Consider the following 18,062-nt stretch of genomic DNA (forward strand, 5'->3'; position numbering starts at 1 on the left):
GTTTCAAAAATGTGTCTTCATTTGTTGTTAAATAAATCATCTATTTTTCCATTACCTTTGTTGGTAATGTGAAATCATATTAGACATGAACTTCTGATATGAATCATATTTTTCATTTACACATTGCAAATGCAAAATTCAATGTATGAGTGAGTCATGACAGCTAACTGAAAGCATATAGAAAAGGAGTTGATTTTGTTTACGAGAAACACTGAATTGGAAACTACCAGCGAGATGCCATAAATGAAAAGATTACCAAGGAGTTTTAACTGTTGAACTGCAGTGAGAAGTTCATTAGAGATAAGCTGAAAATGAGCCCCTTCAACTGCATTGTTGTTGTAATTTAAGGGGGGAGGATTTTATAAACTAGTTTCCACATATAAACTAAATTCTATAAATCACGCTTAATAAATTAGCACTGAAAAAATCCACTTAAGCGCTATTCTATAAGCTGCGCCTAAAGTTAGGCACAGTTTATAGAATAGCGCTTAAGTTCCGGGGGTCACACATAAATTTAGGTGCATCCATTTGCAACAACGAAAACATAATGCAAATGCCCCTGCCTAAAGTTAGGCACAGTTTATAGAATAGCGCTTAAGTTCCGGGGGTCACACATAAATTTAGGTGCATCCATTTGCAACAACGAAAACATAATGCAAATGCCCCTGCCTAAATTTATGCGCAGAACCCTTTTATTCTATAATTGCGTGGGTAACTAAAAGTCATGTCCATGATCTACCCCGAACCGCCCATGACCCTCCCATTTCCGTGCCCTGTTTTTCAGGATGCATGTAAAATTTAGATATTGATCACACACCTAAATTTACATGCATACATCTTAATTGATTTCAATTAGCACCAATAATTGCTTGTTAAAAAGCTAATTATTGGCACTAATTGGATTGTTATTCAATTAAATTGCATGCACAAATTGGGCATACACCCTAAATTGTGTGCACAATTTTTGGCGAGTTTTATAGAATTAGGGGGATAAAGCATGTTTTATTTAAGGAAATGGCTATAATAAAATCCAGCTTTGGATTTGGGTATGATTTGTCGCTGAGCAGTAGCACATTGATATTGGAAGCAGAGCTCTGTGTATTATGCTTTTGTGTTTGTTTTGTAGGCTGTTTTATTTGGCTTTTATTATGTATATTTTATATGGAAACCACCAAGGTTATAGGTGGTATATAAATGCTAAAAATACACACAAAGGGCTAAATTCAGTAAATGGTGCCTAAATTTGGGTGCCAAAAAAATGAGCACTAAGCCTTATTCTATAAACGGTGCTCTGAGTTTGGCACTGTTTATAGAATAGTGGTTAACACTGAGATCCAGTGTTTGGGTGTGAAGATTGACACAAACTGAAATCTGGTATAAATCCTCATGCTAATTTAGGCACAGATCTGCCTTATTCTATAACACTTTTTCTCTAAGTTATGTGGGGTCTAGGGGTGTTCAAAAAATAAGGATCCTAAACTCTACACCAAAATCCATATATTAGGTTGAAGGGGAGGAGAATTCAATATAGGCTATTCCTTCAGCCGAGTTATATTTTGGTGAGACTAGCCATAATGAAAGGGCTCACTATAAACACTCTATACATACGGTAACAAACGGATGGAACTGGGAGCAAAACAAGCAGGCAAGCAAGTCAGCAAGCTAAGATAAGCATTTTTCTAAAAGAAAAAGTTTCAGCCCAGGTCTGACTGCTCTATTTATATCCGGTGCTGTACCTTTATTTGTTTACTTTTTGTTACTCTAGATCACTAATCAGGGTGTGTTGACTTGTAATGAGAATTCTGAAAAAACTTCTCATTTGGGGGGGGGGAACAAAAAGAGGGGGTGTTCATAAACAATTTATCTCACTCAATTTTTGATTACATATTTTGTAATGAAAAGCATTAGAATTGGGTAGAAGGGTTTCAATTACAGGAGTATTGATGATGTATAGAGCGTTTATAGTGAGCTGTTTCATTATGGCTAGTCTCACTAAAAAATAGCTTGGCTGAAGGAACAGCCTATACTGAATTCTCCTCCCCTTCAACCTAATATTTGGTTTTTGATGTACAGTTTGGGATCGTTATTCTTTGAACATCCCTAGCCCCTACATAGGGATTGACAATAGCTTAGAGAAATTCATTGAAGAGTCTCTCCCTTTAGGGATTTATATAGAAAGTATTCTAAAATTCTAGGAATGCCCCTGACCTGCACATGCCCCTCCTGTGGCCACACCCCCTTTTGGATCCGCACCTAAAAAGTTTGCATCTTTATAGAATACTGACTAGGAAAATGCATGCATAAATTTCAAATTGTTGTCAATTAGTGCCAATAATCGATTGTTAGCATTTAGTACAATATATTCTAACTCTCCCATCTTATTTCTTGGGCTTCTAGCATTCGCATATAGACATTTCAAACTATATTTGTTGTTCCTGTTTACATCTTGCTCAGCAGTTGACAGTGTTAATTTGCAATCTTTTGTCTGCTTTTACTTTAAAGACACCTGATCTACTATGGTCTTTAATGCAACCTCACTATCAGGATACCCTATCTTCCCTGTTTTGGTTATATATTTGAAAGATACCTTGTTCCGAACCAAGCATTTTTGAATGACTTTCAGCTTTCCCCCAGGTTCTAGTTTAAAAGCTGCTATATGTCCTTTTTAAATGCATATAACATTATTTAAACATTTAAAACATTTTTAAACCGCTCTATCATACAGTTCTAGGCAGTTTCCAAGTCACATAAATAATAAAATCATTACAAAAAACACAGTTATTCTTAAAACACAATACACAATTAAAACATATACAGTGGGGGAAATAAGTATTTGATCCCTTGCTGATTTTGTAAGTTTGCCCACTGACAAAGACATGAGCAGCCCATAATTGAAGGGTAGGTTATTGGTAACAGTGAGAGATAGCACATCACAAATTAAATCCGGAAAATCACATTGTGGAAAGTATATGAATTTATTTGCATTCTGCAGAGGGAAATAAGTATTTGATCCCCCACCAACCAGTAAGAGATCTGGCCCCTACAGACCAGGTAGATGCTCCAAATCAACTCGTTACCTGCATGACAGACAGCTGTCGGCAATGGTCACCTGTATGAAAGACACCTGTCCACAGACTCAGTGAATCAGTCAGACTCTAACCTCTACAAAATGGCCAAGGAGCAAGGAGCTGTCTAAGGATGTCAGGGACAAGATCATACACCTGCACAAGGCTGGAATGGGCTACAAAACCATCAGTAAGACGCTGGGCGAGAAGGAGACAACTGTTGGTGCCATAGTAAGAAAATGGAAGAAGTACAAATGACTGTCAATCGACAAAGATCTGGGGCTCCACGCAAAATCTCACCTCGTGGGGTATCCTTGATCATGAGGAAGGTTAGAAATCAGCCTACAACTACAAGGGGGGAACTTGTCAATGATCTCAAGGCAGCTGGGACCACTGTCACCACGAAAACCATTGGTAACACATTACGACATAACGGATTGCAATCCTGCAGTGCCCGCAAGGTCCCCCTGCTCCGGAAGGCACATGTGACGGCCCGTCTGAAGTTTGCCAGTGAACACCTGGATGATGCCGAGAGTGATTGGGAGAAGGTGCTGTGGTCAGATGAGACAAAAATTGAGCTCTTTGGCATGAACTCAACTCGCCGTGTTTGGAGGAAGAGAAATGCTGCCTATGACCCAAAGAACACCGTCCCCACTGTCAAGCATGGAGGTGGAAATGTTATGTTTTGGGGGTGTTTCTCTGCTAAGGGCACAGGACTACTTCACCGCATCAATGGGAGAATGGATGGGGCCATGTACCGTACAATTCTGAGTGACAACCTCCTTCCCTCCGCCAGGGCCTTAAAAATGGGTCGTGGCTGGGTCTTCCAGCACGACAATGACCCAAAACATACAGCCAAGGCAACAAAGGAGTGGCTCAGGAAGAAGCACATTAGGGTCATGGAGTGGCCTAGCCAGTCACCAGACCTTAATCCCATTGAAAACTTATGCAGGGAGCTGAAGATGCGAGTTGCCAAGCGACAGCCCAGAACTCTTAATGATTTAGAGATGATCTGCAAAGAGGAGTGGACCAAAATTCCTCCTGACATGTGTGCAAACCTCATCATCAACTACAGAAGACGTCTGACCGCTGTGCTTGCCAACAAGGGTTTTGCCACCAAGTATTAGGTCTTGTTTGCCAGAGGGATTAAATACTTATTTCCCTCTGCAGAATGCAAATAAATTCATATACTTTCCACAATGTGATTTTCCGGATTTAATTTGTGATGTGCTATCTCTCACTGTTACCAATAACCTACCCTTCAATTATGGGCTGCTCATGTCTTTGTCAGTGGGCAAACTTACAAAATCAGCAAGGGATCAAATACTTATTTCCCCCACTGTAGTCCATCTAAAAATACTGAAATAACTTCAGACCTTAATTGTTAACAAAAGCTAGTGTACACTTCTGAGCCTTCAAACCTTTTTGGAATTGTACAGTAGAACAAGTTTTATGCAAAACTTCAGGTAATGCATTCCAGAGAATAGCTCCTTCGATACCAAAAATAGAAGAATGATATACATCTAACCTGACAAAAGGAAGGAACTTCTAGATATAATTGTAATCCCCCTGGTGGTGGAGAAAAGTATTACACTGATGTTACAAAATTTGTCTCCAAATTCCCCAAGTAAACTCTATGCCAACCATGGAGTTTAACAATAAATGTAAGTTTTATTTGCAAACATCTAAGCAAATTGATAGCGGTTTTTACTCATCTTTCCCTTTATAGAACTCCCAGAACATATCAATAACATATCATACCACCACTCTACAGAAAAGTCAGATAAGTAATTATAATATTTATTTTTTGCAGTTTAACGAAAATAACAAATTATCATAAGTACATAAGTAATGCCACACTGGGAAAAGACCAAGGGTCCATCGAGCCCAGCATCCTGTCCATGACAGCGGCCAATCCAGGCCAAGGGCACCTGGCGAGCTTCCCAAATATACAAACATTCTATACATGTTATTCCTGGAATTGTGGATTTTTCCCAAGTCCATTTAGTAGTGGTTTATGGACTTGTGCTTTAGGAAACCGTCTAACCCCTTTTTAAACTCTGCTAAGCTAACCGACTTCACCACGTATCAGACTAACCCTTTCCATTTTGAGAGTAACTGTTTGTGAATAAATTTGTCTTACAGGTTCTTCAGAATTCTCATGAGGACAATAGTTCTAGAAACAGATAAATTTGTTTTTCTTCTTCTGTCTTTCTCTTTATATTTCTTTGTCTACAATGTTTCTGCTTGAAATCTTCTCTTTCTCGTATTGGCCGGCATCAAACCAAGGTTATGCTGGTAACTCTTCACTCTACTATCCTGACTTTAATAACTCAATAACAAGAAACCCTCTCCCTTCTTGAGTGCTGCCTTTTAGTTACACCCTGCATCAACCCATAACTTTTTACGTTAACTATTTATTAAATAAACAGATAAGAATAAATCCCTAATGTTCCCAACCCACAGCATATTCCCAATAGCAACTTTTGTTAGTTGTGAAAACTCACAATTCTCATTCACACCCTTTCCCAGCCCCTTTAATTTTCCCACACATATAATCTTTGAGCCCAAAAATAAACATCACTAGGCTCAGAGTTTAACTAAAACATTCAAGCCTTATCTCGCACTGGGCTTCTACAGAAATTTACCCATTAAAACACCTTCTCAGACTTGCTCATTCACACACACTTCTATCCATTACCAGATTCCCCTCAAACAACCTTGAACCTTAATTACCGTGGAGCTCATCATATAAATTGAATCATTTGAATCCTTCTTGGATCACTCTTTTTAAACTTTAGCCTAAGACTGGATTAGCGCTTGAAGTCCACCATCCACAAGGCCTCAGCCTGCTTCTGAGAGGAGAAAAAGAGGAATGATAATTAGTTATGGTGGTCATTTTACAAGCACTATTCAAGCTTTAAATGTCCCAATCCCAGCACATTGTAAGTTTTTGTGGCCAAAACATATAAGCCTGAATTTTACAAAAGGGCAGGACAAAACATATAATCCACTAAAATATCTAGGGCCCATGGAGGTGTGTCAGGGGTGGTACTGTGGCATGTCATGGATGGTGCAATATTCTCTATATCCATCCCTGATTCTGGACATCAGATTGGCATACAGGCAAATGCAAGATCTATGTCTGAACTTAGACTACCTTTAAATCACAAATGAGTGCTGCCATAGCATGTCCCTATGACTGTTTATGTTGGTGCTGACAGCGAGAGAGCTGAGAGTCTATGAGCCTGATTGCCATTTCTGTCCACCCAGGTCTACATCTGCTTCCTGTCCTCCACCCCTGCCACTCTGCTGTGTTATCTGCTCCCAAAGTCCCACCCCACCCTTCTAATCCCATGTCAACTACCTTTTGCCCCTCATCTGTTCCTTCCCTTCCCTCCCTCCCCTCTGGGATACGGTGTGTCCGTTCTGTGATCCTGCCTGGTTCTAAGCATGTTCATCGCTTTGCCCACAGTCCCTTGTACTGTCTGAGGCACTGGAACAGCCCAGAAGTGTAGCCAGGTTGAGGGTGCGGGGGAGCAGAGAGCAGACTTCCAATAGCACCGGCACATATTTTAAACAAGATATGTCAAAGATAGGTGCTGGCGCCATCGGAATTCCATTTGGAGGAGTGGCCATTACCCTGGCAACCCACCTAGCTACACCTCTGGAACAGCCCTCCATCACCAAGCTACATCCGAACCCATGCCCACCAAAATGATGTTTGTGGTAATTTAGCACTTCCTCCCACATGTGCACTTCATCTGAGGTGAGGTTTCCCATGCAGGACAAGAACTGCTGCTTTGGAGTCAGTACAAACCTTCCTATGCAGCTGCTGTCAGAAATTGAACAATAGCACACATCACCTTTAAATATGCTTTATAAAAATGTCTAGGTGGGAGGGATGTAAATGTTGATATTTGGTATGTCCAAGTTTCTGAAATTGTTAATAGTTCTAAATATTTAGGTCTACAATACGTCTACTATATACATGCTATTTTACAAAGCCAGCTGCTTATCTGAATCACTATCTGTCTCCACTGCTGCTGAAATGTGAGCCAGAGTTATTTATAGAAGAAGCGGATGGTACAACATTCTTTTTATTTCAATTGTTTTTTTGTGATTTGATGCCCATTATATTGTATTTGTTAATGGTGTATATATCTTTTTCTGTTTCTGTGCAGTGCTGACTAAATAAAGGTAAAACCAAATGGCTGCTAAATATTTTGCACTCCACAGCAGCACAAAATATTTTGCATTGCCCTAGAGTGCAAAACTTTTAACATTGTCCTGAGGGCAAAATGTTCCAGGTAAGTGCTAAATGTTTTGAAGTGCTAACATTTTTGCACACAATATCCCCCAAATTCTATAAATGGTGCCTGCCTTAAGTTGTGTATACAACTTAATTAACAAGCCAACCAGCGCCAATAATTGGTACTTAACAACTTTCAAGCGTATTCTATAAATGGTGAGCGTAAATTCTAATGTGTGCAGCCGAAATGGGGGCATCGAATGGTCAGGTCGTAGGCGTTTCAAAAACCTATGCACACTATTATAGAGTACACCCAATCTGTGCATAAGTTAGCTGCAGGTATTTAGGCCTGTATTTAGGTGGCCTAAATGAGTGCACCTAAATTTTGCCACAAGAACAGCTGCAAAGCATAGTTTATAGAATTACACTAAGTGCATGGTTTTTTGGAGCCAATTTTTAAGGCAACATTTATAGAATTTGTCCCTATATGTTTTATACTACCACCACGGGTGGCACAAGATGTTCCCCTGCAGGGATGCCATAGGGACCTCAGGGAAACTATGTACTTGTCCTATGGGGGGAGAGCATGATGATGTGGGCTTGCATGGGCCATTTTCAGCTTCTTGGGCACATTTGGGTACACTTCTTTTATATGTTTCACATTACAGCCATTTTGAGACTTTGGTGTTCATGTGCCATATGTTTATGATGGGCTTTTTGATTTCTTGGTATGGGGGTAGAGAAATGTCAGTTTTACAATATGCTTATACATTTATCCCTGCATTTCTAAGATATGCCACAGGCTGTATACGTTTTGGCAAAAATATCTATATTCAGACTTCAATGATTTTTCTAAAATGGTGCTGTATGCAGAGACTAAACAAGTGGAACCCCTGCTATAATAATTAATATACCCTATACATTTCAGATGCAAGGAAAGTCATCAAATGTAGCTATATACTAGGGCATGTTGGGGCAAAGTTTGGACAGATTATGGGTGGAGTTGGAATTTATTGGTGCACTTTAGAAAACATATGTGATCACATGTATTTTATACATCTGCTTCATGTCTACCACTTTATTTGAACCATGATTTTGGTTACTTTTCTGTGGCAATTTTATAAAATCACGTAGTCACTCAATTGCCTTTCTATTCTAGGTCACCTGTTATAAACTTAGGGCCCTGTTTATTATTTATTTATTTATTGCATTTGTATCCCACATTTTCCCACCTATTTGCAGGCTCAATGTGGCTTACAGAGTTTGGTTATGACTTAGTCATTCCAAGATGTCAGATACAAGTAATAATGTTCAGAGATTAAGTAAGGGAAGAGAGAAGGAAAGTGTTAGGCAGGATAGTGTTAACGGTGGACTCGAATAGCTGGGTAGGATGAGTTTAGTCTGGCTATGGGTTCTCTTTGTAGGCCTTGTTGAATAGGTGTGTCTTCAGAGATTTGCGGAAATTAGTTATTTCGTCAATAGTTTTCAGGGCCTTAGGTAGTGCATTCCACAACTGTGTACTCATGTAAGAGAAGGTGGTAGCGTGTATCAGCTTCTATTTTAGTCCTTTACAGCTGGGAAAGTGTAAATTGCGAAATTTGCGGGCTGATCTTATAGCATTTCTGGGAGGCAGGTCCACGAGTTTTAACATGTAGATTGGGGCATCTGCTTGAATGATTTTGTGTACAGTTGTGCAAATTTTGAATGCAATGCGTTCCTTCAGTGGGAGCCAGTGTAGCTTCTCTCTTAGGGGTTTTGCACTTTCATATTTGGTTTTTCCAAATATGAGTCTGGCGGCGGTGTTCTGGGCTGTTTGGAGCTTTTTGATAGTCTGTTCTTTACAGCCAGCGTACAATGCGTTGCAATAGTCCAGATGACTTATTACCATAGACTGTATCAGGATATGAAAGATGTATGATGCATTATGTATGACGCATCATGACGTATTATAGGCATGTTAGCGTTTTTAACGCATGTGGCCTAGTGGTTAGGGCACCAGTCTTGCAATCCAGAGGTGGCCGGTTCAAATCCCACTGCTGCTTCTTGTGTTCTTGGGCAAGTCACTTAACCCTCCATTGCCTCAGGTACAAACTTAGATTGTCAGCCCTCCTGGGACAGAGAAATATCCAGAGTACCTGAATGTAACTCACCTTGAGCTACTACTGAAAAAGATGTGAGCCCTATAGGCGTCTAAACGGTTAGCATGCACAACTAATTGTGGGTGCATTACAAACGCTAATGCACCTTAGTAAACAGGGCCCTTAATCTCCTAATAACCCTATGGTCACTCATGTATGAAATGTTACATCTCATCAGAATTCATAACTATACTTTATTTTGCAAGAGGGGAGGGTAGGAATATCATGCTACCATATAACTCCATATATTCTACTGTAGATTAACAAATTAGTTAAGCATCACATTTATTAATCACACAAAATGAGGGAAGGAAGTCAAATTAGAATTTTGATGAATTAGCTATCAGCTTAGCCAGTAAGAAAAAAGCATCTTCTTGAATTCTTAAGGCAAATTACAGTCAATAATCAAATCACATGGATAGCACAGCATAGCTGAAAATCTGAAACCTATTTGATTTTTCTCATTAGGGACCATTACTAGATGTCAAATATTTGCTCTGTGAATGATGGCAGTGTCAGTAGACTGGACATTTACTAACAACCATAATCAGGTGCCCAAACCCAATGTGACTGCAGTCTCTTTATCACTGCTTGCTATGTGCTAGGCATGCTTGGAGCTGACTGCAGGTGTGCAGTAGGACTGATTGCAGAAAGGTTGCCTTTATCATGATAGAGAGTCTGTAATCTCTGTCAACAAGTTTGCTGATTGGAAGTGGCCTTTGGGGAATTGCCTTGATATACTGATGAACAAACTATTGGATAAGCATATAGGGCACTCTTCAAACACTATGACTATGAATATAGATGACCCAAAAGGAAGGTGCATGGGAAGGCTAAAAAGGATTAATTGATTGCGGTGTCACAAATGGTGAACATTTCAGCTTTCCCTTTGAGCTAGATTTAGTCTCATATTATAAATGGAAAAGAATGGAAGAGCAAAAGGAACAGAATACAGAAGCAGTTCAATGTATGTCTGCAAAGAAAGCTTGTGAGCCCCAGCAATCTGATGAAATAACATCTCCAAGCATTAATCCTTTCATGGGAATAGAAGAATCCAGCCTAAGGCTTAGCACAGCAGACTGAGAACTGGGGGAACTGCGTTTGATTCCCACTGCATCTCCTTTTGATGCTGGGCAAGCCACTTAAAATAGATTGTGAGCCCAGTAGGGACAGAGAAAGTACCTGCATAAAATATGTAAACCACTTTATTAGTACCACAGAAAGGTGGTATATCAAGTCCAAGACCCCTTACCCCATGACCCTTTAATCCTCCATTACCGCAGGTACAAATCTTAGATTGTGAGCCCACTAGGGACGGAGAAAATACCTGTATGCAATATGTAAACTGCTTTGGTTGTACCACAACAAGGTATATCACAAATCTAATAAACATAAACCTTGGTGCCAACAGCATCAATGTAGTTGATACTCTATGAGGCTTGCACACTCCTAGGGTCCTGGCGGGGGTGAAGGCAACCATGTGCTTAAACAAACAGGAACTTTTATTACCTTCAAACTCCACCTCTACTGTCAATCATAAATTAGAATCATTTTTTCTCTGCAAATTATTCCATAAATACTCCCCTTGGGCTGGGCTTCCCTCTCGCACAGGGACATTTCATATGCTCCCCCCCCCCCCCCCCAATGACTCCAGGGAAGAACTATACCACACAGTAGTCCCCATATAATGGAGGACTACAAACAGAGTAGAAATGGCAGATCCATGTGAAACCACACTTAGGTGCCCATTTCTATTCATAGAACAGTGCCTAAATGTTTCCATATATATCTGCAAACAGGGTGTAATATCTAAAGCAGCTAAACAGGCATTTAATGCCCAAAGAGAATGGTTGTCTATTTCCAGGTTACAACAACAACAGCCTCGTAGATTAACATGTGTGCTACCATATACCACAGGCAGCATGGCAATTGAGAAATTGATCAAACGGTTATGGCCCATTTTAGCTGTACATGAAGCGTTTAAGTATTGCCCCCGTTTTACATATACACGAGGGAGGAATATGGGAGAAATTTTCTCCCAGTATAAGACCATAGAAGAAAGGCAAGTGGAAGAGGTGCAAGCAGGACATACAATTTGTGGAAATTGTGTGTACTGTAGGTACGCATTACAGACAGCTATGGTAGAGATCCCATATTCGAAGGGGCGTATGTTTAAATTGCAGTCTAGAACAGACTGTAATACTGCTCAATGTGTATATGGAATCAGTTGTCCATATGGACTGTGGTATGTGGGGCACACTATAAGGAAAATTAAGAATAGAATTGCTCAACATCTAAGTAATATTCGCTTGGGCAAGCAAGAGGCTCCGTTGGTAGCGCACTGGAGCATGGCAGGACATGTGCTTCAGGATTTACGGTTTGTTGTGCTGCATCAGGCTCGTAAGAGCAGTAGAGGGGGTAATATGCCTTTAAGGCTCCTTCGTCGGGAGCAGCGTATCATTTTTCAGTGGAACACTATGGAGCCAGTCGGCTTAAACAGGGAAGTGGAATGGTTGGCTGTTTAGAAGAAAAGGGGGTGGGGTTTTAAGACTTTAAATCAGAGAGAAGTGCTGGTACCCGCACGCATGCGCTGGCGTTTGAACGCTGGAGTGTGCATGCAGGCATGTGAGGTTGAGCCTCCCCACGCAATACCCACAAGCTGTGAGAATTATTCAAAAGTGAATAAAATTATTTAAATGTTAGATAGAAAAGTGGGTTGTTTAAGAGAGACCTGTAGGATCTTCAACATGCTTTGTTATTTTTGTGTTTGTTTAGGAACCCGACTCCTGATGACGCTTTAGCAGTGAAACACAGGCTGTGTAGAGTCTGGGTCAGAAGCATGGCGAACTGAATATATATGTTTGGCTGTAAGCTATTTTGGTTTAACTACTGCTAACCATCTGAACTAAAGATATGCAAGGACTTGGATATTATCATGAATTTAAGGATACTCTCTGCATGAAACAAGAATTTAAGGATTTGAAAGAAACTCTCTGCATGAAAGACGCTTTTGCATAATGAAAGTGGACGACAAACCTGGATTATAAAGGACTTGTAAAGATTTAGATCACAGGAGGGAAGTGTTGTGACTCTTAAGGTTCATATATAGATAAAGAGTTCTGCTTACCACAGCATAGCTGAGGGTGGTAAGCTGCTCAGATGTGCTTTATGGCAGTTAGTTATTGATGTATTAGTGAGAATAGGTTTATGGAAGAGTGTTTGTGTGAATGCGGTTGAATGATCTGGAGTATTCAAGTATTTGTTAAACGGATTAAAATATTTGAAAATAAAGTACTATAACTGTTTGGTCTGATATAGGTATCTATTAAATTACAGTTACTTTAGAAATTAAATCCTAGGTGCATATAGAGTGTATATTGTATGGTGAGATCTCATAAGTACATAAGCACCACAATACTGGGAAAAGACCAAGGGTCCATCAAGCCCAGCATCCTGTCTCAGACAGCGGCCAATCCAGGCTTCAAGAACCCGGCAACCCCCCCCCCCCCCTCCAAAAAAAAAAAGTAATAATGTTCAATGGACTTTTCCCTCAGGAATCTGTCCAAACCCCTTTTAAATTCCGTAAGGCCAGCTGCTGTCACTACATTCTCCGGCAACAAGTTCCAGAGCCTAACTACACGCTGAGTAAAGAAAAACTTTCTCCTATTTGTTTTAAATCTACCATATTCTAGCTTCATCTTGTGTCCCCTGGTTTTTGTTGTTGTTTGAAAGTGTAAACAAACGCTTAACATCTGTCCGCTCTACTCCGCTCATTATCTTGTAGACTTCTATCATATCACCCCTCAGCCACCTTTTCTCCAAGCTGAAGAGCCCTTATCAGCCTTTCCTCATAGGGAAGTCGTTCCATTCCCTTTATCATTTTTGTCACCCTTCTCTGCACCTTCTGTAATTCCTTTATATCTTTTTTGAGATGCGGTGACCAGAATTGGACACAATACTCGAGGTGCGGTCGCACCATGGAGCGATACAACGGCATTAGAACATCCTCATGTTTGTTTTCCATCCCTTTCCTATTAATACTCAACACTCTGTGCGCTTTATTAGCCGCCACAGCACACTGAGCAGAAGTTTTTAATGTCTTATCAACGATAACTCCTAGATCCCTTTCTAGGTCTGTGACTCCTAACGCGGAACCTTGCATGACATAGCTGTTATTCGGGTTCCTCTTACCCACATGCATCACTTTGCACTTGCCAACATTGAACTTCATCTGCCGCTTGGACGCCCAATCCCCCAGTCTCACGAGGTCCTCCTGTAATCTTTCACACTCCTCCTGCGACTTGATGACCCTGAATAACTTTGTGTCATCTGCAAATTTAATTATCTCACTAGTTACTCCCATCTCTAGGTCATTTATAAATATGTTAAAAAGCAGCGGTCCCAGCACAGACCCCTGCGGGACCCCACTAACTACCCTTCTCCATTGAGAATACTGACCATTCAACCCTACTCTCTGCTTCCTATCTTTCAACCAGTACCTAATCCATAGTAATACCCTACCTCCGATCCCATGACTCTCCAGTTTCCTCTGGAGTCTTTCATGAGGCACTTTGTCAAACGCCTTTTGAAAATCCAGATACACAATATCCACCGGCTCTCAATTGTCCACATGTTTGTTCACCCCCTCAAAAAAATGCCGTAGATTGGTGGAGCAAGACTTCCCTTCACTAAATCCGTGCTGACTTTGTCTCATCAGCCCATGTTTTTGTATGTGCTCTGTAATTTTATTCTTAATAATAGCCTCTAACATTTTGCCCGGTACCGGCTATAGAAATGCTAAATAGTAGTAGTAGTAGTAGTAGTAGTACCGGATCTCCTCTGGAACCTATTTAAAAAATCGGCGTAACATTGGCTACCCTCCAGTCTTCCGGTACCACACTCGATTTTAGAGATAGATTGCATATTACTAACAGTAGCTCTACAAGTTCATTTTTCAGTTCTATTAATACTCTGGGATTAATATCATCAGGTCCTGGTGATTTACTACTCTTCAGTTTGCAGAACTGACCCATTACATCCTTCAAGTTTACAGAGAATTCGTTTAGTTTCTCCGACTCGCTTGCTTCAAATACACTTTCCGGCACCGGTGTCCCTCCCAAATCCTCCTCGGTGAAGACCTAAGCAAAGAATTCATTTAATTTCTCTGCTACGGCTCAGTCTTCCCTGATCGCCCCTTTAACACCATTTTCATCCAGCGGCCCAACTGATTCTTTAGCCGGCTTCCTGCTTTTAATGTATCTAAAAAATTTTTTACTATGTATTTTCGCTTCTAACGCTAACTTTTTTCAAAGTCCTTTTTTGCCCTCCTTATCTCTACTTTGCATTTGGCTCTACAGAAATAGCAAAAAATGTCCTGTGCCCAACTGTACACCACTACAATAGTCTTATGCCTGCAGGTATCACCTATATGTGGGTTCAGTAGGTATTTTGTGGTTTTTGGAATGCTCACACTTTCCACCACAACTATACCAGTTAGAGTGGGATATGGGCCTCGGTCCCCTTCTCCAGAGTCCACTGCACCAACTACTAGTCTGCTCCAGGGACCTGCTTGCTGCTCTAAGAATGACCATTATATCTGAACCTGTCATAAAGCCATGTATGTATTGTCACTTTTGCCTCTTAGGGGGCTGAGAGGGGGTCAGTGTGACTACTGGGGATTAAGGGGAGTCATGTTTTTATCTCTCCAGTGGTTATCTGGTCAGTTTGGGTACCTTTTTGGCACTTAGTTGTTATTGAAACAAGTCTATTTAAACTGATCTATTTTTTGTCCTAGATATTTTTACAATGTTCCATTACTGCAGAAAAACATCCAAAACGTAAGCCCACCCTCGTCCCACCCAAAACATACTTCCAGCATGGTCCCTTGAGATTTAGATGAACTTCATAGAACAATGTTTTAAAAATGAGTTTAGAAAATAACAATTTGGAAATTTTTGAAAAAACAATCCATTTGCTTCTTTGTGCCATTTAAAAAAAAATGTTTTTCTATTTCAAAAATTAGCCCCTATGCCTTAAAGTGGTCTCCCCTCTATATTTCTTGGAGGGTTAAGTTGGAGGCTATCAAGATGACCATTATGCCCAAGCTAAATTATATTTTGAGTGTCATTCCCCTTATTTCTAAATATATTGTGAACCTCCTCTGTGTATGGGTTTAATGAGAAATAAGGGGAGAGAAGAAAATCTTTGTAAAGTGCTTGTAAAACACTAACATGTTTATTCTTTCTAAGGTGAACTGTCTGCTTTCTTGCTGTAATAGAGCTGTGGAGGAATGTGCTGAACTTTGTTACATTTTGCAGGAGGGGGATAGGTTCCACAGCTCTACCTGCATACAAATGAGGACAAACAGACAGGTAGATGGGAGATTTTCCACACACTTTGATGGGATTAATTCACTGAAGGGAATAAAGCTAATGGGTGAAACTATGCCTATACACTGTATGGTGAGAGCTGAATCAGAATGAGGGCATTGAAAACCTGCTCCCCATGAGTTTAGGGGAGATACAAATTGGTGGCATGTTGGGAATTCACTAAACGAATTGATTAGCTTTTAGAGGGTGTGCATTTCATGCTACAGTATCTCTAATATTTCTGGCTAGAATGGGAGACAACCCTCTAGTGAGAAAATCATCCTACTGGTGGTTCAGAGTCTTATTAAGAGCTGGAAACTCTGAACCCAAGCAGGGAGAGTACCCTTAGAGGCTCTCTTGAAGACAAGAAGAGCAGAGGCCATTGGCAGTGTTGCTCAGGGTGGAAGAAGGAGCAGCAACATTTGGGAGTAGGCTGAAAGTGAAGTTGCTTTTGGAAGCAGCTCAGGGCAAAAGAAAATGATGCCTAGGGCTAAGAAGAGCAAAGGTAGTCCTCTAGCAGGGGACCCTGGAACTGGTGCTTGTAATCCTGAAACTTAGCAGGGAGAAACCCCAGAGGTTCCTCTTGAAGAAGCGAGGGTGAAAGCCTCTGAGGTACAATTGGCACTAGGGGTCCAGTGAGGGTGAAGGCACCTGGGGTGCAATCAGCACTAGGGGCTCAGTGAGTGAGAAGGCTCTCTAGGTGTGGCCAGCCTTAGTAGCCCAGTGGAGGAGGTCAACTCTTGGGAGGACAACTAATTTCCAAAGGCTAAGGAGAACTTCCAGGAAGCCACAGCAGGGACAGACTTAGCCAGCCTGGGATTCAGCACAGAAGCCACCAGCCCTAGAAGTCTCCTGCAGGAGAGATTAAATCTGAGGGAACTGGGAGAGGGTGGAATTGCAAAGCAAGGAGAGGAGGGACCTAGGCCACACAACCACGCCTACACACTGATTTAACTGAGCTGCAGGGAGGAGCTTACAGCTATTACCTTGCAAGCAAGACCGACAGGGTTAGACTAAACAGTGTGTGAAAGACTAATGGGCTCATTTTCAAAAGAGAAAACGTCCAAAAAGTGGCATGTCTGCATTTGTATGTTTTTTTTTTTTTGTTACATTTGTACCCCATGCTTTTCCCACTCATGGCAGGCTCAATGTGGCAATGGAGGGTTAAGTGACTTGCCCAGAGTCACAAGGAGCTGCCTGTGCCTGAAGTGGGAATTGAACTCAGTTCCTCAATTTCCCCAAGACCAAAGTCCACCACCCTAACCACTAGGCCACTCCTCCATACTGTATGTTTTTCTCACAAAGATGTCCAAATCAGCATTTTTGAAACCTATTTTTAGATGTTGTTCTCTGAAGTCTGCCAGAAATGTGTTCAAATCTCAAGAGGGAGTGCCTTGGGCGTGTTCAGGGTGGAACTTGGGCATTCCTAAGACTTAGAAGATTTTCAGCCATATTGGAACAAAACAAAACTGTCCAGGACTAAAACTTAGACGTTTTGAGCTAGACCTGTTTTTATAACAAATAAGGTACAAAAAGGTGCCCTAAATAAGAGGTGACCACTGGAGGGAATCAGGAATGACCTCCCCTTATTCCCTCTGTGGTCACTAACCCCCTCTCACACCCCAAAAATGTGATGAAAAACATTACTTGCCAGCCTCTGTGCCACCATCAGATGTTACACTCAAGTCCATCAGAATAACAACCACTAACACTTTTCTTCTCCAGGTACAGGCACCGATTGCCAATTGAGTAAGAGACTGACAGAGACTGCCTTTGGAGGGTTCAAGCCAGGACAGACTCCAAACCCAGGAGTACCCAGTAAGGGTATAAGACATTGGAGCATCTACTGGTCAAATTTTTATGGAAGAGCAAGTGACCTAGAATAGCCTTGTGTAAGTTGGAAGTATTTAAAGTGCAATGGTGGCATTACATTTCCTGACTTCCGTAGTTAGCATTTGGTATATTTTCTGAGTATTGCTGCTTGTTGATTCTTTTCTGCTCCGTAGGAAGGTGTCCCTGTATGGCTTCAATTGGAGGAATAGATCCTTAATCCTCCTGGGGTGCCCTGGGGCTTACTAGTGATAGCAGATTTCCTATATACCCTGTTGTTTTTTTCTATACTTGTGGTCTTTAGATTTTTACAAAGGAAACTATGCCAGGATGAGCCTGTTTCTCTTAAAACTTCTTTATGGTGGAATGTTAATGTTTGTATAAATAAGTGTCTGATTTCATGGGATTC

The sequence above is a fragment of the Microcaecilia unicolor genome, chromosome 1, assembly GCF_901765095.1.
Source record: "Microcaecilia unicolor chromosome 1, aMicUni1.1, whole genome shotgun sequence".
NCBI lineage: Eukaryota > Metazoa > Chordata > Amphibia > Gymnophiona > Siphonopidae > Microcaecilia > Microcaecilia unicolor.